Source organism: Euphorbia lathyris, chromosome 9 (genome assembly GCF_963576675.1).
Source record: "Euphorbia lathyris chromosome 9, ddEupLath1.1, whole genome shotgun sequence".
Lineage (NCBI taxonomy): Eukaryota > Viridiplantae > Streptophyta > Magnoliopsida > Malpighiales > Euphorbiaceae > Euphorbia > Euphorbia lathyris.
The window spans coordinates 29,128,334-29,151,956 of NC_088918.1; positions in this window are offsets into that span (position 1 = coordinate 29,128,334).

Sequence of the window (23,623 nt, forward strand, 5' to 3'; positions counted from 1 at the left end):
ATTTTTAGAGAAGTTTAAAATTATTCGTGACAAGATGGTGGTATTTTGGTTATAATGTCAAAAAAATTAGGGGTTTTGTACAAATATACTTTTAGTTTGACAAGTGAATTTTATGCAAGAGGATTTTATTAACAAATTGGTTGTTAGATTGGGATTAATGAATAATGGATAATTTTATTACATTTACAATTTGATTTTGATTTGTTTATTAACTGTTTATTCATAATATGTGTGTTTGGATATAGTTAAGAATGGATTGTTTTCTTTGTTTTCTATTTTGACAGTAACTTAGTAACTTATGGAGTCCATCTTTGTCAATATAATCATCCACCATAGGAGTAAGTTAATCAATGATGCAATCTCTCATTAGATTAGTGGAGGTACATAAGTTATCCTTATGGTGGATATTGATAATTGATAGGGGTGAAAAACCTCTATCTTTTGGTACAATTTTCGGGATTATTTCATATTGTTTTGAGTCAAGTAATGTCAATTTTATAGTTGTTATCTCACTTTCATCCACTTTTAGTTTTTTATTATCTTTTATAGCACTTTGTCATTTTTATGCTTTATTTTTGTCATTTTCAATGAAATAGTGTCAGATTAAGTGTTCATTTAAATTTTCCTTAATCTCTAAGCTAATTGATTCACCAAATATCAAAATGAAATGACTTGGTATGTATAGACTTAGTTTGGTGAATCAAATTAGCTTTAGAACTAATGATTTTTGGAGATTTTAGTGTGTTTTTGCATGTAAAGATCAAATGGCAAGACTGGCCAAGAGGAAAATCAAAAGAAAATCTACTCCTGACCCCCCTCCATGCCAGCTCGACGACCTGGCCATTAGTATCACTAGCTAGGCCGGTCTGGGGGGACATCTCAGCGAGCTGGCCACCAAAACTGGCCTACGCCATCGATAAGGTCCAGCTCAACGAGCTGGACCTGCAAACCAGTCAATTTTGACTGGTTCAATCCTAATTTAAAAATGATCCAGTCTGTTTTGAATATTTGAAAAAAGCCTATAACGTTTGATTTGGTATTTTAAGTTTTCTTTTGCTTATTTAAAGACCTTAAGTGTTGATTCACAAGGCATCATGTAATCAATTAGTTTTCTTAGTTTTTATCAATCTGTAATTAGTTTTTAATCCATCGTCATTTGTGTAAACTCGGTACCCTTGAGAATTCATCTTCTCCTACCTCCATCTGCCATTAAATCACAAAAAAAAAAGCTTAATCCATCTCTGCTCAAGGATTCTCAAGTCTCATCCTCCAAGTTCAGAAAGACGGTTGTTTGAGTCGACAGGTTCCAAAAGGGATTTTTACCCTCTTTAAACTCTATTTACTTTTTTAGATCCTTCTAGGAATTCTGAATTGGTTGTATTTGTGACAATTACACTTCATCTTTAATACAAAGTTCAGTTTGATTTCCAATTGTGTTATTAATCTTTCTGTTTATGTTTTTGCTTAATTGTGTTAAATCATTCAAAAGTCCAAATAATTACTTGATTCATATTACGAGTCTAATTCGGCTGTCTATATCGGAAATTACAGATATTGACAAAATCACAGTAAATGGATCCAAATTCCTGAACCTTATGTTGGTCCTTTATAACGTTACAAGTATAGTTCCAAGGGGGGGTTAGGAACTATTCAAACTTTTTAAAGCTTAGGGCAGACTTCTTTTCTTAAGAGAAAAGGTTTTAACAGCGGCGCTGAGTAAACAGCAAGATACTGGCTTAGTCAACTGGTGACTAGGTCAGTTTCTTGACTTGAGTCAGGAGATAGCACTTAGAGTCTATTCCTGAGCTCAGATGTTTGATGCGCACAACTCAGCTTGACCTCTTTACTTGGTCAGTTTTTGGTTATTTAAGCAAGCAATATATATAAGGAGTTTTAAGGTAAGAAATACGTTACTCAGCAGATTTATCCAGGTTCGGCTTCTAAGCCTACGTCCTGTCCCCGGAACACATTCCGAGCTTTCGAATCCTCTACTGAGCTCTTTAAAGGTGGAGCCTCAAACCTTTTACAATCTTAGCGACTGAGTATAACAAGAGTACCTTCCTCTATACCTCTACTCAATCCTAATCTCTCGCTGAGTACTATAACCGAGTACTCAGCCTCTCCTTTCTAATCTCTAGAAATGATAAGTGTTTGTCCTAAACAATGATTGCTAAGACACCTTAGATGATTGAATAATCACTCTAGACTTTTACACAAAAGATATGAAATATAGTGTAAGATTGCTTTGCTTTTTGCTTGCAGAACTTGCGTAGAAATTTGGTCAGCGTAATGGCTTGATCAAGTTCTGTAGTGAATGAAGCTTCTGATGGCAGTATTTATAGAGACGTCTTGAGGCATCGGTCATTTCGAATTTCGAAATAACCGTTGGAGGGAAACGGCTTCCTATCATTGTCATCCTGACTTGCTCAGAGCTCTTGGCCAATCAGATTTGAGTATCTTCTGTCCTCGATCAGCTTTTGGTCAGCTCGGCAGAGTGTCTCTCCATTTATGGTAATGTCAAGTAGACAGCATACTGTGTCGTCTGAACTTTACCCAAAGTGGAAACACTTTGTCTGGAAGTTTTCCTTAGCCAGCTGCTGTCTTGTACGCTTTGTCGAAACAACTCAGCAGCTTCGTTCCGAAGTTGTTCCCTGAAGGTCTTCTAGATCCTTCTTCCGCTGAGTTGCGTTTTGTCCATAACGACAACGTTTTGACATTCACGGGCCGAGTTGTCTTGAACAGTTTGACTTGGGCTTTGACTCTTGTATTGAGCTTGGGCCTTTTAATCCTTATGTCTTATAAGCAATTTTAACTCACCATTGAACAAACACATTAGTAGAATAAATCAAAGCATTTAAACTTAGTGTGTTTAGAATATGTTTTTAATTATACTTAAACAATTTTGTTAAATCAAAATTATGTGGAAAGGTGTTTCAACAAACTCCCCCATTTTGATGTTGGCAAAACTATTCAGCAAGGAACTCAGTATTGAGCTCCCCCATGATAGTTGACCTAATATAACTTAGCAAACTCCCCCGTAAGGGTTGAGCTACTGACTTAGTTTTACTCTAAACATTTAAAGGTTTAATCGAGTAAGTCTAAGGTCAGTTTTCAGATATAGGTCAGCTCATGGAACATATTTTATTTTACTCAGTGTTTAAGCGGAAGTTATAGCATTCAGAGAGCGCTGAGTAATTTGTTGTTCAATGAGTTTTATAAGACAATATTATATAAGCATATAAGTCAGTGTCAAACATGTTATCAGCATTGGGTTCAATCATTAAAGTTTATAAGCATTAAACATAGCTGATTCAATTGAAGATACATAATGACATAATACACAGCATCGTATAAAAATAATTCATAACTCATGGTTTGAACAGAAGATGCAAGTATTGATAATTAATATAGGTAGTCAGCGTTTACAAACAAAAGTTCAAGACAGGCATAGAGACTACATACTTAGTCTATACTGAGCTAGCCTATATCTATTTCTTTCTCTTCTGTTTGGACTGACTAGACTTGATAACAACCCAAATTATTCTTGAATAAGGAATAAGGGAAAATTAATAGAAATAATGGCAAACCATTATTCCTTCTAAAAGAGATATTTATACATGATTAATGTGGAATTAATGATAATTAATGCATGGGAGAATATGCAAATAATGAGGAAAAGGAAGGAGTCTCTAGCATTATGCCACGCCACGTGGACCATGGCGAGATACGCCATAACGAGATACGCCCGATGAGAGCGAGTAGCGGAGACCCGCCATAGCTCTCAAGGAGAGCGTACATACGCCTTGACGGATCAAAGAATACGAAAAGGGATATTCATCTTACTGACAGAATATTATCCCAATGACCAAAAGGGATATTCACCTTGAGAACGCCGCAAGAAGAACCGGATGGCGGATCTCCACGGTTCAGCTCAGTGAGATCCGTTGGCGAACCTATAAGGCGAATCTCCTCTTTCACCTGATTCATCACAGTAACGGCTAACCGCCGACTCGGCCATAAAGACCATTAATGAGCTATCAATTAGCTAACCGCCAGGTTAAAGGTAACCAGTAACCGCCAGCTTAAAGGTAACCAGTAACCGCCATTAATGGAGCATTAATGGAGACCTTCTAGTTGCTGAAGGTTACGACTTCCTAGCTATATATAGCCTACATCCCTAGGCTATCAAGGTACACATTCTCACAACCTTTGTCAATTCAGTTTGCTCTCTTGTTCTTCCTTACTGACTTTGGCATCGGAGTGTCCCCGGCCGATCCCAACGGCGCCTCACAGGGAAGTGCTCCGATCAAGAATTTTTCCCCGAGTTATCAATTGGTGCGGTGATCGTGGATCTCTAACAAACAGAAGATTACAAAATCTTGATTGTATAGAGTTTCACAAAGAACAAAACAATGGAGTCAACGGAATAGAAATCACAATCTCAAACCTTGGCTCAATTAGTACAACAAATCTATCCAAAGATACAGTTCTCCATATATTGGTGGGAAAGAGTTTTCTACATTAAATCTGGAACTTTATGATGAAAAAGATAAGTTTCCTCCCCTTTCTTATTCCATTTTTAATTAAAGAAAATTGAGATCCCTCACTCTTATAAAGTGCTATGAATATCATTACATGTTATTATGATAAATCTAATAAACTGTGAAAGATGAAGTCATAGACACAAATCTTTCATTAAATCTTGCATGCTTACTATGCCCTCATATTTTTATGCATGACAAGTGTAATATGATATTATCATTGAATTAGTACAAACGCATGTATAAGACCCGTAATCTTGGGATTTACAAAAAAAATCATCCATTCAATGTGATTTTGTCATTTGATATTAAAATATCATAAAGGGCTCATGTAATTACAAATTATTTAGATCTGGTCGGTCTTTTGGATGAACATGCATATAACTATTAGAAAAAATTACAAAAAAATCATATTTGGTTTTTCCTTGTACAATTCACCATCTATATATGGCTTTTCTCCTATATAGTACTTTTAATATCAAAAATTCATATTTTTGAATATTGTTTTGTCAAACAGTTATTTCATTCCCTTTTTTACAAGGATGTGTCTATTCATATAAAAACTGTTTATTTGACATTGTTAGAATTTCTGTTACCAACACAAGAGACTTGAAAATATTGAGTCTATTTGTAATTATCCTGTAATTGTCCCTAACTATTAAGGCCATTATGGGCTGATGAATTACCAAATTGGATAAACAAAACTTTCATGTCCTGAGCTGACTACAAAATAGTGCAAGTGTCGGTTTCGGATCAGAACATTAATTTATGCAAAATTCTTAGGATATACATGAGAATTCCTTAAAGATTGGAGGAGAATCATGGTACATGTATTTTTCTTCTAAAATTACCCTTTCTCTTCTATATTATTCGTACAAATGAAATGATATAAGAGTAATTTTATATATAACTATATTATTAAATCATCACTTACCTTTTTTTAATTACACCTCATTCAAATGAGGCTTTAATGATCTCTGAATGCCATTAATGTATGGATGCACAATATTAATTGCAAGTAAATAGCAACTATGTAAGATATCTTACCCAATATAGAATGACATAACTTTTATGACGTTTAAAATAAATATGCTATCTTGGATATTAATGCGCATTGAAATACAAAAGGACATTATTCTTAAACCATTCTCATTATGGTTATTTATTAAGAATTCATTATGATATTCATGTGCAGTAGCAATCTTTATGGTTATGACCGTTATACGTGATATTATTATTAAAACAAGCACGATTAAAATTCTATTATGAATTTGTTTGACATATAATATTTACTCGGTTTTATCCTTTGACTAAGCTCATTTTAGAGTCAGGGACCAACGTGAAGGAATTATTAAGTTGATTCCAATATGAACTAAAAATTCCATAAAGAGACATTGCATCATACATGATATTTGCCAATAAAGCAAATGCAAACATTCTTTTGCTATGAAGTATGTTCCATGGATCAAGCCATTGATCCCCAATGTAAGTGAATATAGCTTTTATGACTTACCACAATCTTTTAATAATGGAAAGAGTATGCCCCACTTCTGGAGTTCTTTCAGTGCTAACCCACAGGTACAAGGGAGTTGCTAATACTACAACCAGTGCAAACACTGATATGAAAAATAAAGCTCAATCCAAAGAAGTGTATATGCAGAGTCACTTCAGAAAAATTCCTTGACTATGTCATTGGCCAAAAAGGAGTTAGAGCAAATCCAGATAAAATAAAAGCCTTGCGAGGAAAAAGGTGAAAAGAGCACCTAAATAAAAGCCATGCGAGGAAAAATGTGAAAAGAGCGCCTAAATGAAAACCCCACAATGGGTGAGAAAGATCCAGAGGTTGAACGGGCGGATCATCATACTAGAAAGATTGTCAACAAGCATATCAAGGTATAAAACAATTTCTAGCAGAACCACCCTTGATGAGCAGACCAATCTGAAGGGGAGACCTGCATTTGTATCAATCTGTCATGGATAAAGCTATATGCACCGTGGTTATTCAAGAAGAAGAAGGTCAGCAGTTCTCCATCTATTACGTTAGCAAAATGTTGAAGGATGCGGAGACAAGATATCAGAAGTTAGATAAAATGGCTCCCACGGTTGTGACAACATCCATCCGCGTTAAACCATATCTCCAAGCATAACCTCAACATGATCGAGATCAAGATCAAGAACCGGCTTCACCATCATGATTCAACATTGAACACACGAATGATGAGATTGAAAGGCGAGTGCATGCCGCTCTATATAGACAAGAGAACAATGCAGAAAGGTACGCCATCAAGTTAACATGAAATCGCCATTCACAGCACGGATCCTGGGGTACGAAGCGGACAGAATATTTAAAGCTTCCAACTTGCCACACTATAAAAGAAAAGATTCAATATAAGCGGGACATTACATATCCCGAACCCAAAGGAAGGGAGCATGTAACCGTTGGAAGAAACGCCAAAGCGTACTACAGGTTGGCCACCACATTGGTTGGCCACCACACTGAAGCTTGCTGGGAGCTGGCAAACTAGATAGCTTTGTCCAGAATAACAAATAACAAGATGACAAGCAGAAGACAGATCCCAAAAATAAATTCAAAAGTGTCATTAATGTCATAGCAGATGGACCAGTGTATCAGCCACCCGTGGAAAAAGCAAAAATATCCGCTCTTGATAAAACATCCCTCCATTGCTCCTTTTGCAGAAACAGGTCCAGTAATCTCTCCACATGCAGATGCATTGGTAGTAACAATGGAGATTCAAGGATGGGAGATAAAATAAAGCGAGTAAAGACACGGGCAGTTCTCACAATGTCATCACCAAAGGTGCATTCGCCAAACTAAAGGTTGATCTGATCCAAATGGAAACAACCATTGTTGACATCATTGGAGTGACGGGTCACACTATCCAGACCAAGGGCCAGAGGTTGCAGCCCTAATTTCCATCCGTCGTCTGACAATGTACATTCCCACCAGCAAAGGAGGAGTAATGATTAGCGGGAACCAAAAGGTGGCTAAAGAGACTTATACTCGACGTCACTATCAATCCGCCCACAATCCAAAAAGGACGAAGGTGATAAATATTAACTTGTCACTACAGCTTTGGGCGACACAGAAACGCTCCTTATTGCTGATGGAAAGCGGGTGCGGATCGCCAAAGGATTAAAACTTGAGATCAAAGAGGATGTTAAAAAAGTTCTCATTGAGTCTGAAAGCGTATTTACATAGGAGAATGATATCCCCACAGGAGTAAGCCCAGATGTGATTACTCATAAGTTAAACATCATTGAGGATGCGGTTCTAGTTGCTCGGAAAAGGCAGAACCATGGGCCTAAAAATCAGTATTTTTACATATTCTTATATGTGCATTAAACTGTTATAGTATCCTACATTTTATAATTTATTCTTTCTCGCCATACTTCTTATATTCATTTGTCTAGCTTTTAGTGCTGATATACGCCCAGTGGCTGGCGAATCATAAGTTCCACAGGTGGATCAATTACCTCAAAGATAGGACAATTGATCCCATCACGGGCGGATCCCCTTTCCACAAAGATAAGAAGCACAGACCCTCAGGAGCTTTCAAATGAGCTCAACTCTCTCCTCAAAGACAGGAAAAGGATTGACCACCATCAAAAGCGGGTTAAAATCGTCTCAAACATGAGATCATTACACCCTCAACTTTCTCCTCAAAGATAGGAGAACATTCTCATGGGCGGATCCATCTTTAGATGATCACCATTCGAGAAAGAGTTAAAACATTCCTTGGACGCAAGGACTTTACACTCTCTCACTCCCTTCCCAAAGAAGGGTTCACAAGTCCTACGGGCGGATCGCTTCACCTCAAAGATAGGTAGCAAGTTGATCCCCTAGGCAGCTTTACTTCCTCTAGAAGGAATAGAACAGCTTCTAAACCTTCACAAAGGTTCACACATTGGGGTACGGCTGGCCACCTACCCTAAACAATCGGAGAAATCTTAAACCAGATTCTAGAAAATTACTTGCTAAAAGATATAATGCATTAGTAAAAATAGTTCTGGAAAGCAAAGGGTTCATCTCCAAACAATGAAGCCTCGTCTTCATCCAATCAATGAAGCCTCGTCTTCATCTCCAACTAATGAAGCCTCGTCTTCATCTCCAAATAATGAAGCTTCATCTCCAAGTAATGAAGCCTCGTCTTCATCCAATTCATGAAGCCTCGTCTTCATCCAATTTATGAAGCCTCGTCTTCATCCAATCAATGAAGCCTCATTTTTATCCAAACAATGAAGTCTCGTTTTCATCAAAGTAATGAATCCTCATCTTTATCATAGAAATAACAAAGTCTCGCCTCCACAAAATGCACAAAAGTCCCTAAATGGCTGATCATTCTTACTGATCCCTAAGGGCGGGTCATTCTCCTCAATATGGCAGAACTGAAGAAAACAAGTCCCTAAAGGCGAATCATAATCCTATGGGGTAGGAACAAATGGTCCCATAAAGGGCAGGTTATTCCTTTCTAAAGGAAATATAACTCTCAAGAAGCCCCTAGAGGCTAACAATGGATACGGTTGGCCACCTATCCACGAAGAAACAAAATCCCCTAAAAGCGTATCATATCCATATATGATCCCACATAGGGCGGATCTTGTTCATAAGATCCCACATAAGGAAGCACCAAAAGGCGCATCATTTCCATATATGATCCCCCATCTAGGGCGGGTCCACTTTCCTCCAAGATAGAAAAATAAAACACCATTTAGACAGCCCTAAAGAGCTTTTTATACTTTTAGGGAGGGCTTCTGATAACAACCCAAATTATTCTTGAATAAGGAATAAGGGAAAATTAATAGAAATAATGGCAAACCATTATTCCTTCTAAAAGAGATATTTATACATGATTAATGTGGAATTAATGATAATTAATGTAGGGGAGAATATGCAAATAATGAGGAAAAGGAAGGAGTCTCTAGCATTATGCCATGCCACGTGGACCATGGCGAGATACGCCATAACGAGATACGCCCGATGAGAGCGAGTAGCGGAGACCCGCCATAGCTCTCAAGGAGAGCGTACATACGCCTTGACGGATCAAAGAATACGAAAAGGGATATTCATCTTACTGACAGAATATTATCCCAAGGACCAAAAGGGATATTCACCTTGAGAACGCCGCAAGAAGAACCGGATGGCGGATCTCCACGGTTTCAGCTCAGTGAGATCTGCTGGCGAACCTATGAGGCGAATCTCCTCTTTCACCTGATTCATCACAGTAACGGCTAACCGCCGACTCGGCCATAAAGACCATTAATGAGCTATCAATTAGCTAACCATCAGGTTAAAGGTAACCAGTAACCGCCAGCTTAAAGGTAACCAGTAACCGCCATTAATGGAGCATTAATGGAGACCTTCTAGTTGCTGAAGGTTACGACTTCCTAGCTATATATAGCCTACATCCCTAGGCTATCAAGGTACACATTCTCACAACCTTTGTCAATTCAGTTTGCTCTCTTGTTCTTCCTTACTGACTTTGGCATCGGAGTGTCCCCGGCCGATCCCAACGGCGCCTCACAGGGAAGTGCTCCGATCAAGAATTTTTCCCCGAGTTATCAAGACTCATGCTGTGTTCTCGCTTGTTCTTTCTCCCCTGTTTTGTCAGCATCGGGAGGAGGAATCCTAAAGGCGTCGGTTAAGACGGCTCTGGTCAGTTCTGTGGACAGCGCTTTAAGTCTATCGGCGCTTTCATTGACACCATCAAAAATAGCCACTCCATTATCTGAGACCCCGGTGGGTATATTAAGCTTAGCAGCGCTGATCATGCTGACTGTGAAGGCTTGAGATTTGCCTATCCATGTAAGTGCATCGGTCAGACCAGCAATGACTTGATGGAATGTTTTGAGTAAGTAGGTGTCATAGTATTGACGCTGAATATTGCTGTGACGTATGTGGTTGAAGGTTTGTCTGGTGATAGACAGCATTTCATTTTGCTTCATAGCGTCAGTATCCATCTCTTGCTTGTTCAGATTCAGCAATCGAACGGCCTCACCAATTTGCTCCACTAAGCACTGAGAATAGGAGACCATTTGCTCGTTGGTTTTGATTTGCTCGGTGTGAAGCTGAGCAAAGAGCATTTTAACTTCATCAGAAGTAGCATAGCGTGTGTTCGCAGCTGACAAAGTCTGAACTTGTTCTTGAAGAGCGTTGAGATGTTGAACTGTTGTCGGCTGGATCTCAGCCAGCTTTGCGATGGAATCCTGCTTAGCTTGCTGTGCTTGAAAGGTAATGATGACATTCAGCAAATCCTTGAATCCCTTAACTTCGTTGAGAAGCTGAGTGACTTGGGAAAGCTGAGTTGTCTCAATAGTGGAAGACCCAGCAGCAGGAGGAGTAGTTTGTTGAAGGTCTTTGATCAATGCTTGCACTGAGTCGATTATTCTTTTGCCAGACTCAGTGGCATTTAAGTAGGTTCGAGAGCCTTCATCAAGTTGTCCAGTGACATCAGTATGACCGGTTGGAAGAGGAGTCAAGGGAATGACGTGGTCAGTGACTGGAAGTGAGTTTCCAATCTGCACTTGTGTTTCAGGTAGAACTGATTGATCGGCAGAGGTGTTGATTGGAGAAGAAGTAATCCGGATGTTATCGGTGCTAACTGAGGCAGGAATGTTCTAAGTCAGCACAAGACTTGGATTGACAGCATCGACGGGAATTGATTCTACTTGACTCGTAGAATTTGCGGAAGCATTCAAGTTGGCATGTTCCTTTAGTGAAGAAACAGAGGCTTGATTTTCTAGAGAAGCCGGTGGAGTAGAGGATGGTTGCTTTCTGAAAAATTTCAGCTTAAGTGCAGAAGGGTCCTTGGTTGGCTTCTGAATAGCAAAGTCAGGAAGGGTTGGTTGTTGAACAGGAATGTCACTGACTGTCGTCTGACTTGCCTTAACCAATCTTCTTCTGCGAGGAGGAGGGTCAGCTTGAATAGACTCTCCTGAGTGAGATGGAGAAGTTTCTTCTTGATCAGCTTCTTGATCAGCATTAAGCTGGTCAACTTGTTCTTGTACTTGATCAACATTGTGTTGGTCATGTTCTTGTTCTTCTCCAGCAGCCAACTCAGTATTGGCTTGCTCAGCTTCAACCTCACTAATTGTTTCCTCATTGTCCTCAGCGTCATCCTGACCGCTGTCCTCTTCTTCTTCGTCACCTTCTGAACTGTCACCATCTAGCTCTTCCTCAACTTGTGTAATGAACTGATCGTCCAAATGCACCTCATCTTCTTGATGCTCAGCTACAGTTCCTAGACACTATGTGTAGTGAGAGTCACTAGGAACAATGACGTCAGTAGGGATAACATCAATTGGAGTCAGTGAAGAAGACTTCTGCTTCTTTTGAGGTTGCTCATCAGTAACTTGTCTTTCCTCAATTTCAGGCTCATCTTGCCTGCTCCTTTTCTCAGCTGACTTAGGTCTCTCCTGACCTGATTCAGCAACTGACTTAGGCTTCTTTGCCTTAGGCTCAGCCTTCTTTGAAGGGGTCTCAACAGCTTTCCTCTTGCGGGCAGCTGGAGCCTTAGTTCTTCTCCCTTTCTTCGGGACAGCTGTTTCCTCAGCTTGTTGTTCACCAGCAGCAGCAGATTTTCCTTTCTTCAGAGGCTGATTGAACTTCAAAGCCCTCAGCGAAGCTGCTGTGATTTCAGATCCTCTAGCTTTAACTTCATCAGTTAGGTCTATTTGATGATCAATGAGGATCCTGGTGATGAGCGAGCCCAGCCTTAGAGTTCCAGTGCTTCGTAGGAACCCAGAAATCAGAAATATTGGCATGTTGATCGGCTTATATGTCAGCATATGCCATATGAAGCATTGCTCAAAATTCATTGCTGAGGTGGTGCAGTTGATCTTAGGATAAATAAAGTAGGTCAGGAGATAGTGAGCCATCTTTTGATGCTGACCCATAGAGGAACTGGAGACTTCTCCTGAGTGACCTTCAGGTTTACAGAAGGTGACCTCGTACCCAGTACCTTCATGATCTCCAGATCTTCTCAGCTTTGCTCCTTCATTTTTCAACTTCAGCAAATTCGCCAAATAGGTGGGATTGATGAAAATCGTTTTTCCCCTTACTACTGTTGCCAGACAGTCCTGGTTATCATCAGCGACTTGGAGGTTCTTGTAGAATTCCCTTACGAGGTCAGGATATGTGTGATCCCTAATAGAGAACAGCTCGGTCCATCCATTTTGCGATATCCATTCGCAGAAGGGTTGCTCGGAAGTCACGAAGGACTCAGAGACCCATCGAGAGAAGTCCACTTTCCATTCGCTAATATTACCAAAAACCTTGGTATAGGTTCTGGTTTTGGTCGGTTTTCCTTTGGAGGAGGTAGCTTGCCCAGTTTTTCCTTTACTCGTCGTAGTGACCTTGGCAGTTTCAGGCACAGAAGTTTGCCTGGAGGGTTCATCGGAGCTGGTCTTAGGGTGACCGGCACCAGAGATGTTGATGGAAACTTTAGTCATAGTTTCAGAACAAGTTTGGGAAGCTTTGAGAGTTTTTAGAGAGAAAGCTTTGCCTTAGAATTCGATAGGTGTAAAGAAAATAAAGAATGGGGATTTACCCATTATTTATAGCGGTGAAGAGTGGATCTTATCGAATCCATATGTCAGTTTTTCCTTGGGATTGTCAATCGACAAAGATCCTGGCTTTTATGACACATTCGGCGCATACGTCATCCTAGGTGGCTATACGCGTGCTTTTGCATTTAATGCAACGGATCTAACACTCAGCGTTTAGAATACTAAGCGTTTTGGATTCTGAGTGGTCAGTAGTATATGAAAGGATGATTTCTCAATTTAAGATAACTACTCGTTGTGCATATTGACTCAGTATTGATGTGTATTTTGTGTTAAGTACTCAGCATAACAATCACTCAGCATGCATTTGCATAAATCATTCAGCATAGTAATTCACTCAGCATAAATTTACATTTTAGAACAGGAATTTACTGAAGAGGATTAAACATACCAATGGCTTCTCTCAGTATGCTGAAATGTTCACGAGCCAGTGGCTTTGTGAAGATATCCGCAAGCTGCTCATCCGTTGGGACGTAAGTCAGCTTTATCTCACCTTTGAGTACATGGTCTCTAATGAAGTGATGCCTTATGCTGACATGCTTCATTCTGCTGTGTTGAATTGGGTTCTTTGATAAATCAATTGCACTTTTGTTGTCGCATTTGACCTCAATTGTCTTTGTTTGAACACCATAGTCTTCAAGCTGTTGCTTAATCCATAGGACTTGAGCAACACAATGACCAGCAGCAATGTACTCAGCTTCAGTGGTAGACAAGGCTAATGACGCATGCTTCTTGCTGAACCAAGATACAAGACAGCTTCCTAAGAAATGACATCCTCCAAATGTGCTTTTTCGTTCTAGCTTGTCTCGACCATAGTCAGCGTCAGTGTATCCAACGAGTGTAAAGCCATGAGTGTTGGGATACCATAAACCTGCGTTCACTGAGCTTTGCAAGTATCTAAGGATTCTTTTTACAGCTATGTAATGAGATTCCTTAGGGTTAGATTGATATCTAGCACAGTAGCATACTGAGAACTGAATGTCCGGTCTACTGGTTGTTAAGTAAAGTAGAGAGCCTATCATACCTCGATACAATTTGCTGTCTACTGACTTACCATTCTCGTCAGCGTAGAGGATAGTGTCAGTGCCCATAGGAGTGGATATTGGCTTGCAATTTTCCAAGTCATATTTCTTTAATATCTCCTTGGCATATTTGGCTTGACTGATGAAGATGCCATTCTTTCCTTGTTTTATTTGAAGTCCGAGGAAGAAGTTGAGTTCTCCCATCATCGACATTTCAAACTCAGTCTACATTTGTTTGCTAAATTCCTTGCACATTGATTCGTTAGTTGCACCAAATATTATATCATCAACATAAATTTGAGCCAGCAGGGTATCTTTACCCTTTCTCTTAATGAATAAGGTTGTATCAGCTTTGCCCCTGACATAGCTTCTAGTTAGCAGGAAACTGGTCAGCCTCTCATACCAAGCACGTGGTGCTTGCTTGAGGCCGTACAGAGCCTTTTTGAGCTTATAAACGTGGTTTGGGAATTTAGGATCCTCAAACCCTGGAGGTTGATTAACATAAACTTCCTCGTTTATAACTCCATTAAGAAATGCACTCTTAACATCCATTTGGAATAATTTAAAGTTCATGTAAGATGCATATGCACATAAGATCCTAATAGCTTCTAGCCTTGCCACTGGGGCAAAGGTCTCACCATAGTCAATACCTTCTTGCTGACTGTAGCCCTGAGCTACAAGCCTTGCTTTGTTCCTGACTACGTTTCCTTGCTCATCCAGCTTGTTTCGGAAGACCCATCTTGTTCCAATGGTCTTCTGACTCTTTGGATGTGGCACTAGCTCCCATACATCGTTTCTTCTGAATTGGTCAAGTTCCTCTTGCATTGCGCTCATCCAGAATTCATCTTCCTCAGCATCAGCGAAGTTCTTAGGTTCCTGAACTGAGACGAAGGCTACATTGCTGAGGTACCTCCTGAGTTGATTCCTCGTCATCAGGGTATTCCCAGTAGAATCAAGGATTGCACTCTCTGAGTGCCCTCTTGGAATCCTTATCTCTTTAGGTAGATTGATGTCTTGTGCTGTCTGTGTTTCAACAATCTCTGCAGAAGTAGACTGGTTAGTGAAAGTAATCTTAGGTTCACTCTTACTCTTGGTCAGCCTTTTAGTGAATGACTCAGCAGCTGGTTCTTGGTCAGCGGTTACTGAGTGTGGATCATCCTCGGTCAGTGGCTGGTATCTACCTGCAGGGTTAGTCTCGTCGAACTCAACATGTACTGACTCTTTTAAAGTTTGAGTTCGTTTATTGAAAACTCTGTATGCTTTGCTGTTTGTTGAGTAGCCTAGAAAGATAGCTTCATCAGCTTTTGAGTCAAACTTTCCTAAGCTATCTTTGGTATTCAAAATAAAACATTTACAGCCAAAGGCACGAAAGTATCCAATGTTGGGCTTTCGTCCTTTCCAAAGTTCATAGGGGGTTTTCTTTAATATAGGTCTAACTAGAGCCCTATTAAGAATATAGCACGCTGTGTTAATAGCCTCTCCCCAAAAATACTTTGGAAGCCTATGCTCATCCAGCATTGTCCTGGCTATTTCAACCAGAGTTCTGTTCTTCCTTTCAACAACCCCATTTTGTTGAGGTGTTCTAGGAGCAGAAAAATTGTGGTCAATGCCGCTGGCTTCACAGAATTCAACAAACTTTTGGTTTTTGAATTCTCCACCATTATCACTTCGGATGTGAGCCAATTTTAGGTCTTTATCATTTTCAATTTTTCTAACCAAATTTGAAAATGTCTCAAAGGTCTCATCCTTGCTACTCAGCAAGATGACCCAAGTGTACCGAGAGAAGTCATCTACAATGACCAAGGAAAATCTTCTTCCACCCAGACTCAGCGGCTGGACTGGACCGAAGAGATCCAAGTGTAGTAATTCTAACGGACGCTTAGTTGAGACAATGTTTTTGCTATGAAAAGATTGTTTGGTTTGTTTTCCAGCTTGGCAAGCGTGGCATAATTGATCTTTTTCAAATTTAAGTTCAGGCAGTCCCTCAACCAATTGCTTTCTTGCTAATTTGGCCAGGAGGTCCATGCTTACATGACCAAGTCTCCTGTGCCATAGCCAGAAATTTTCTTCCTTTGATACTAAGCATACAGTTTTTGAAAACTTTTTCTCTAAGTTTAGCATAAAGACATTATCTATGCGAGGGGCAGTTAAAATTAACTCATTTGTTTTACCCTCATATATTTTACATCCAGTAGCATCAAATATAACTTTTCTCCCATTATCACATAGCTGAGCTACGCTGAGTAAGTTATATTTGAGTCCGCTGACTAGGGAGACTGACTCAATAGTAGGATTACCTCCGATGGTTCCTGACCCTACTATCTTACCCTTTTTGTTGTCTCCAAAACTTACGCTTCCTCCTCGTTTACGCTCGAATGTGATGAACTGAGTTTCATCACCAGTCATGTGCCTCGAGCATGCGCTGTCAATATACCACATCTTTGACTTCTCAGCACACCTCAGGCTTACCTGCATTGTAACTAGTTACTTTTAGGTACTCAATTCTTTTTGGATCCTTGCTTGTTAGGTTCAACAGGTAAAGCATCATATTTTATTTTATGGCGGCATACATGGACAGTATGGCCATTCTTTCCACAGAAGTCACAGCTGACCTTCTGTTTGGGTTGTCTCACTGACTGGTCAGCACCCCAGTGCTGAGCATGCCAGCACACCTTTATGGTGTGACCTTTCTTCCTACAGAAGTCACACTGGACATTCCGCTGGGGATTCCATCTCTGCTGAGTACCTTGGTACTGAGTTCTCAAAGGAATGTTTCTTTTATTTGGAACCTTTAATTGGTTCTGGATAGTTGTGACGTCCTTTCTCAGTTTCTTTGAAACTGATTGGACTTCAGAGACAGACTCATGTATGATCTTCATGTTATCATGCAAAGTTGAGTTGTCCTGAAGAAGGAATTTGAGGTCACTTAGCTTGACCTCTTCAACCTCGTCACATCGCCTGCTGAGTGCTCTAATTTTCTTATTACACTTTTTGACAAGTGTATAGAGATCACTCAGGGCATTACCCATTTCATTTCTGAGCTGGGAAAGTGATATTACCTCATTTGATTGCTCCTCGTCATCAGATGCAATAGAGGGGTCAGTATGCTCAGAGACGCACGGCTCAGCAAGTTCGTCAGCCATGAAGCATATCTTCGCTGACTCGGTGGCCTCAGCTTCTGTTGATGAAGACTCATCACTGTCGCTCCATGTAGCCACCATTGCCTTTTTTCCGTTCTTCTTATCTTTCCTCAGCGTGGGGCAGCTTGACTTTATATGGCCAGTTTGATGACATTCAAAGCATGTAATGGGCTTTGAGTTGTCTTTCTTGTATTTGCTGTCGCTGGACTCAGCTTTATACTTATCAAACTTTCTGTAAGGCTTCTTAGAGTATTTGTCATTTTTCCTGAACAGCCTTTTCATTTTCCTTGTGAACATAGCCATCTCTTCATCATTTGTTGAGCTCCCATCAGTGGAGTCAGCTTTCATGACAAGAGATTTCTGCTTCTTATCTTCAGACCTTTCCTTCACCTCGAAGTTTTTCATTGATATCTCATGGGTCAGCAACGAGCCGATGAGTTCGTCATATTTGTAGGTGGTTAAGTCATGAGCTTCCTCAACAGCGATCTTCTTTGCTTGCCAGTCTTTAGGAAGACTCCTGAGTATCTTTTTGACTTGTTCTTCCTCAGTGAAGATCTTCCTAAGTCTCTTGAGCTCATTTATGATGTTCGTAAATCTTGCATTCATGTCAGATATGCCCTCATCATTGTTCATTTCGAGCAGCTCGTACAATCTCATATGCTGGTTCACCTTGGACTCCTTTACTTTGTTGGTTCCTTCGTAGGTGACCTCTAGCTTCTTCCAGATCTCTTGCGCCGACTCACAACCTGAAATTTTATTATATTCTGCAGCATCGAGTGCACAGTGAAGCATATTAATAGCCGAAGCGTGATTTTGAAGCTTCTTGAGATCATCCTCTGTCCATTTGGCCTCAGCTTTTACAACTGTTTGGCCAGCCACAACTTCGACAGGTACAAATGGGCCTTGCACTATAGATAGCTAGGCACTCATATTTGCAGCCTGAATGAAATTTTTCATCCTATTCTTCCAGAAGGTATAGTTAGACCCGAAGAATAGGGGAGGCCGAGTGATGGACATCCCCTCAGGCAATATCTGAGTTGTTTAGTTTCCTGGGAGAAACCGAGTACTGTTTTCGCCCATAGTGGGGATCAGCTCAAGGTTGTTAAACCTTTTACAGTGAGCTTTTATGCTCTGATACCACTTGTTGGTCCCTTATAACGTTACAAGTATAGTTCCAAGGGGGGGTTAGGAACTATTCAAACTTTTTAAAGCTTAGGGCAGACTTCTTTTCTTAAGAGAAAAGGTTTTAACAGCGGCGCTGAGTAAACAGCAAGATACTGGCTTAGTCAACTGGTGACTAGGTCAGTTTCTTGACTTGAGTCAGTAGATAGCACTTAGAGTCTATTCCTGAGCTCAGATGTTTGATGCACACAACTCAGCTTGACCTCTTTACTTGGTCAGTTTTTTGTTATTTAAGCAAGCAATATATATAAGGAGTTTTAAGGTAAGAAATACGTTACTCGGCAGATTTATCCAGGTTCGGCTTCTAAGCCTACGTCCTATCCCCGGAACACGTTCCGAGCTTTCAAATCCTCTACTGAGCTCTTTAAAGGTAGAGCCTCAAACCTTTTACAATCTTAGCGACTGAGTATAACAAGAGTACCTTCCTCTATACCTCTACTCAATCCTAATCTCTCGCTGAGTACTATAACCGAGTACTCAGCCTCTCCTTTCTAATCTCTAGAAATGATAAGTGTTTGTCCTAAACAATGATTGCTAAGACACCTTAGATGATTGAATAATCACTCTAGACTTTTACACAAAAGATATGAAATATAGTGTAAGATTGCTTTGCTTTTTGCTTGCAGAACTTGCGTAGAAATTTGGTCAGCGTAATGGCTTGATCAAGTTCTGTAGTGAATGAAGCTTCTGATGGCACTATTTATAGAGACGTCTTGAGGCATCGGTCATTTTGAATTTCGAAATAACCGTTGGAGGGAAACGGCTACCTGTCGTTGTCATCCTGACTTGCTCAGAGCTCTTGGCCAATCAGATTTGAGTATCTTCTGTCCTCGGTCAGCTTTTGGTCAGCTCGGCAGAGTGTCTCTCCATTTATGGTAATGTCAACTAGACAGCATACTGTGTCGTCTGAACTTTACCCAAAGTGGAAACACTTTGTCTGGAAGTTTTCCTTAGCCAGCTGCTGTCTTGTACGCTTTGTCGAAACAACTCAGCAGCTTCGTTCCGAAGTTGTTCCCTGAAGGTCTTCTAGATCCTTCTTCCGCTGAGTTGCGTTTTGTCCATAACGACAACGTTTTGACATTCGCGGGCCGAGTTGTCTTGAGCAGTTTGACTTGGGCTTTGACTCTTGTATTGAGCTTGGGCCTTTTAATCCTTATGTCTTATAAGCAATTTTAACTCACCATTGAACAAACACATTAGTAGAATAAATCAAAGCATTTAAACTTAGTGTGTTTAGAATATGTTTTTAATTATACTTAAACAATTTTATCAAATCAAAATTATGTGGAAAGGTGTTTCAACAAACTCCCCCATTTTGATGTTGGCAAAACTATTCAGCAAGGAACTCAGTATTGAGCTCCCCCATGATAGTTGACCTAATATAACTTAGCAAACTCCCCCGTAAGGGTTGAGCTACTGACTTAGTTTTACTCTAAACATTTAAAGGTTTAATCGAGTAAGTTTAAGGTCAGTTTTCAGATATAGGTCAGCTCATGGAACATATTTTATTTTACTCAGTGTTTAAGCGGAAGTTATAACATTCAGAGAGCGCTGAGATTAGCATCGAAACCCTCAGAGTTGAGGTATTCGAACAGTCAAGTCTTTATTCCCCTTTAATGACTATTAATTGCCATTTAATTGTATTTATTCCCCTTCATGGATGGTAATAAAGGCGCCTTTTCATATTCTTTGATCCGTCAAGGCGTATGTACGCTCTCCTTGAGAGCTATGACGGGTCTCCACTACTCGCTCTCATCGGGCGTATCTCGTTATGGCGTATCTCGCCATGGCATAATGCTAAAAACTCCTTCCTTTTCTTTATTATTTATATATTCACCCCTGCATTAATCCTGCAATAATTGTCATTAATTCCATATTAATCATGCATAAATATCTCTTTTAGAAGGAATAATGGTTTGCCATTATTTCTATTAATTTTCCCTTATTCCTTATTCAAGAATAATTTGGGTTGTTATCAGAAGCCCCCCCTAAAGGTATAAAAAAGCTCTTTAGGGCTGTCTAGATGGTGTTTTATTTTTCTATGTTGGAGGAAAGTGGACCCGCCCTAGATGGGATCATATGTGGATACGATGCACTTTTAGGGGTTTTTTCTTCTTCGTGGATAGGTGGTCATCTGTATCCATTGTTAGCCTCTAGGGGCTTCTTGAGAGTTATATTTCTTTTAGAAGGGGAATAACCCGCCCTTTATGGGACCATTTGTTCCTACCGCATAGGATTATGATTCGCCTTTAGGGACTACTTTTCTTCAGTTCTGCCATATTGAGGAGAATGACCCGCCCTTAGGGATCAGTAAGAATGATCAGCCATTTAGGGACTTTTGCGCATTTTGTGGGGGTTTTTGACACTCTAGGCACTTGCCTTTTTAGCCTTTACTCATTTTCCAAAGTGTTTTTACTTTGCATTTGTGAAGGCAAGACTTCATTGCTTTTGATGAAGATGAGGATTCATTAATTGGAAGAAGATGAGGCTTCATTGCTTGGATGAAGACGAGGCTTCATTGATTTGGATGAAGACGAGGCTTCATTGTTTTGATGAAGACGAGGCTTCATTACTTGGATGAAGATAAGGCTTCATTATTTGGATGAAGACGAGGCTTCATTATTTGGAGATGAAGACGAGGCTTCATTGTTTGGATGAAGACGAGGCTTCATTGTTTGGATGAAGACGAGGCTTCATTACTTGGATGAAGACGAGGCTTCATTATTTGGAGATGAAGACGAGGCTTCATTACTTGGAGATGAAGACGAGGCTTCATTACTTGGACGAAGACGATGCTTCATTATTTGGAGATGAAGACGAGGCTTCATTGTTTGGATGAAGACGAGGCTTCATTGTTTGGAGATGAAGACGAGGCTTCATTATTTGGATGAACCATTTTCTTTCCAGAACTATTTTTACTAATGCATTATATCTTTTAGCAAGTAATTTTCTAGAATCTGGTTTAGGATTTGTTTGGTTTGTTCAAGGTAGGTGGCCAGCCATACCTCGGAGTATAAGCCTTTTTGAAGGCTAGAAGCTTTTATTCCTGGTGAGGAAGTTAAGCTGCCCCAGGTGATCGATTGTTTCCTATCTTTGAGGTAAATCGATCCGCCAACGGGTCTTAATACTCTCCTTTTGAGAAGAATACTTGAGGGTGTAAAGATCTCACGTCTGAGAAATTTTTAACCCGTCCCTGACGGCGATCAATCGTTTCCTATCTTTGAGGTAGATCGATCCGCCGCTGAGATTATTGTTCTCCTATCTTTGAGGAGAAAGTTTAGGGTGTAATTTTCTTATGTTTGAGATAATTTTAACCCGTTTTTTATGGTGACCAATATTTTTCCTGTCTTTGAGGAGAGATTTGAGCTCATTTGAAAGCTCTTGAGGGTCTGTGTTTCTTATCTTTGTGGAAAGGGGATCCGCCCGTGATGGGGATCAATTGTCCTATCTTTGAGGTAATTGATCCGCTTGTGGAACTTTTCATTCGCCAGCCACTGGGCGTATATCACCTCTTTGATTACATCCGCCTTCTTCAGCTTTGCTATTTCTTCTTCTATAGAATTTGGAAAGATATAGAACAAAACTAGGCAAATGAATATAAGAAGTATGGCGAGAAAGAATAAATTATAAAATATAGGATACTATAACAGTTTAATGCACATATAAGAATACGTAAAAATACTGATTTTTAGGCCCATGGTTCCGTCTTTTCTGAGCAACTAGAACCGCATCCTCAATGATGTTTAACTTATGAGTAATCACATCTGGGCTTACTCCTGTGGGGATCTCATTCTCCCATGCAAATACGCTTTCAGACTCAATGAGAACTTTCGTAACATCCTCCTTGATCTTAGGTTTTAATCCTTTGGCGATCCGCACCCGCTTTCCATCAGCAATAAGGAGCATTTCTGTGTCGTCCAAAGCTGTAGTGACAAGTTCATCTTCCTCACCTTCGTCATCTTTGGATTGTGGGTGGATCGATAGTGACGCCGAGTAAGTCTCTTGAGCCACCTTTTGGTTCCCGCTAATCATTACTCCTCCTTTGCTGTTGGGAATGTACATTGCCAGACGGCGGGTGGAAATTAAGGCTACAACCTTTGAGATGAACGGCCGCCCAAGAATGATGTTATAAGCTAATTGTCCATCCATAATAGAGAACTCGAGATCACCAATCCACGCTTGATCATCATCCGCCAACTTGCATTCCAAAGTTACCTGGCCCTTGGTCCGGATAGTGTGACCTATCACTCCCATGATGTCAACAATGGTTGTTTCTATTTGGATCGGACCAACCTTTAGTTTGGCGAATGCACCTCTGGTGATGACATTGCAAGAACTGCCCGTGTCTACCATTACTCGCTTCATTTCATCTCCCATCCTTCAATCGTCAACGCATCTGTATATGGAGAGATTACTGGACCTGTTTCTGCAAAAGGGGCAATTGAGGGATGTTTTATCCAGAGCGGATATTTTTGCTTTTTCCACGGGTGGCTGATACACTGATCCATTTGCTATGACATTAATGACACTTTTGAATTTTTTTCTGGGCTCTGTCTTCTGCTTGTCGTCTTGTTATTTGTTATTCTGGACGAATCTATCTAGTTTGCTAACTCCCAGCAAGCTTCAGTGTGGTGGCCATTTCTTCTATGGAACATGTAGTATGCTTTGGCGTTTCTTCCAATGGTTACATGCTCCCCTCCTTCGGGTTCGGGATATGTAATGTCCCGTTTATATTGAGTCTTCTCTTTTATATTGTGGCAAGTTGGAAGCCTTAAACCTTCTGTCCGCCTCGTACCACATGATCCGTGCTGTGAATGGTGAATTCCTGTTAACTGGATGGGCGTACCTTTCTGCATTGTTCTTTCATCTATCTAGAGCGGCATGCACTCGCCTTTCAATCTCATCATCCATGTGTTCAGTGGTGGCAAAATCGGCTCTTGATTTTGATCTCGATCATGTTGAGGTTATGCTTGGAACTACGGTTTGACGCGAATGGATGTTGTCACAACCGCTGGAGCCATTTTATCTAGCTTCGAATATGTTGTCTCCGCATCCTTCAACATTTTGCTAACATAATAGATGGGGAACTGTTGACCTACTTCTTCTTGAATAACCACGGTGCACATAGCTTTATCCATGACAGATTGATACAAAT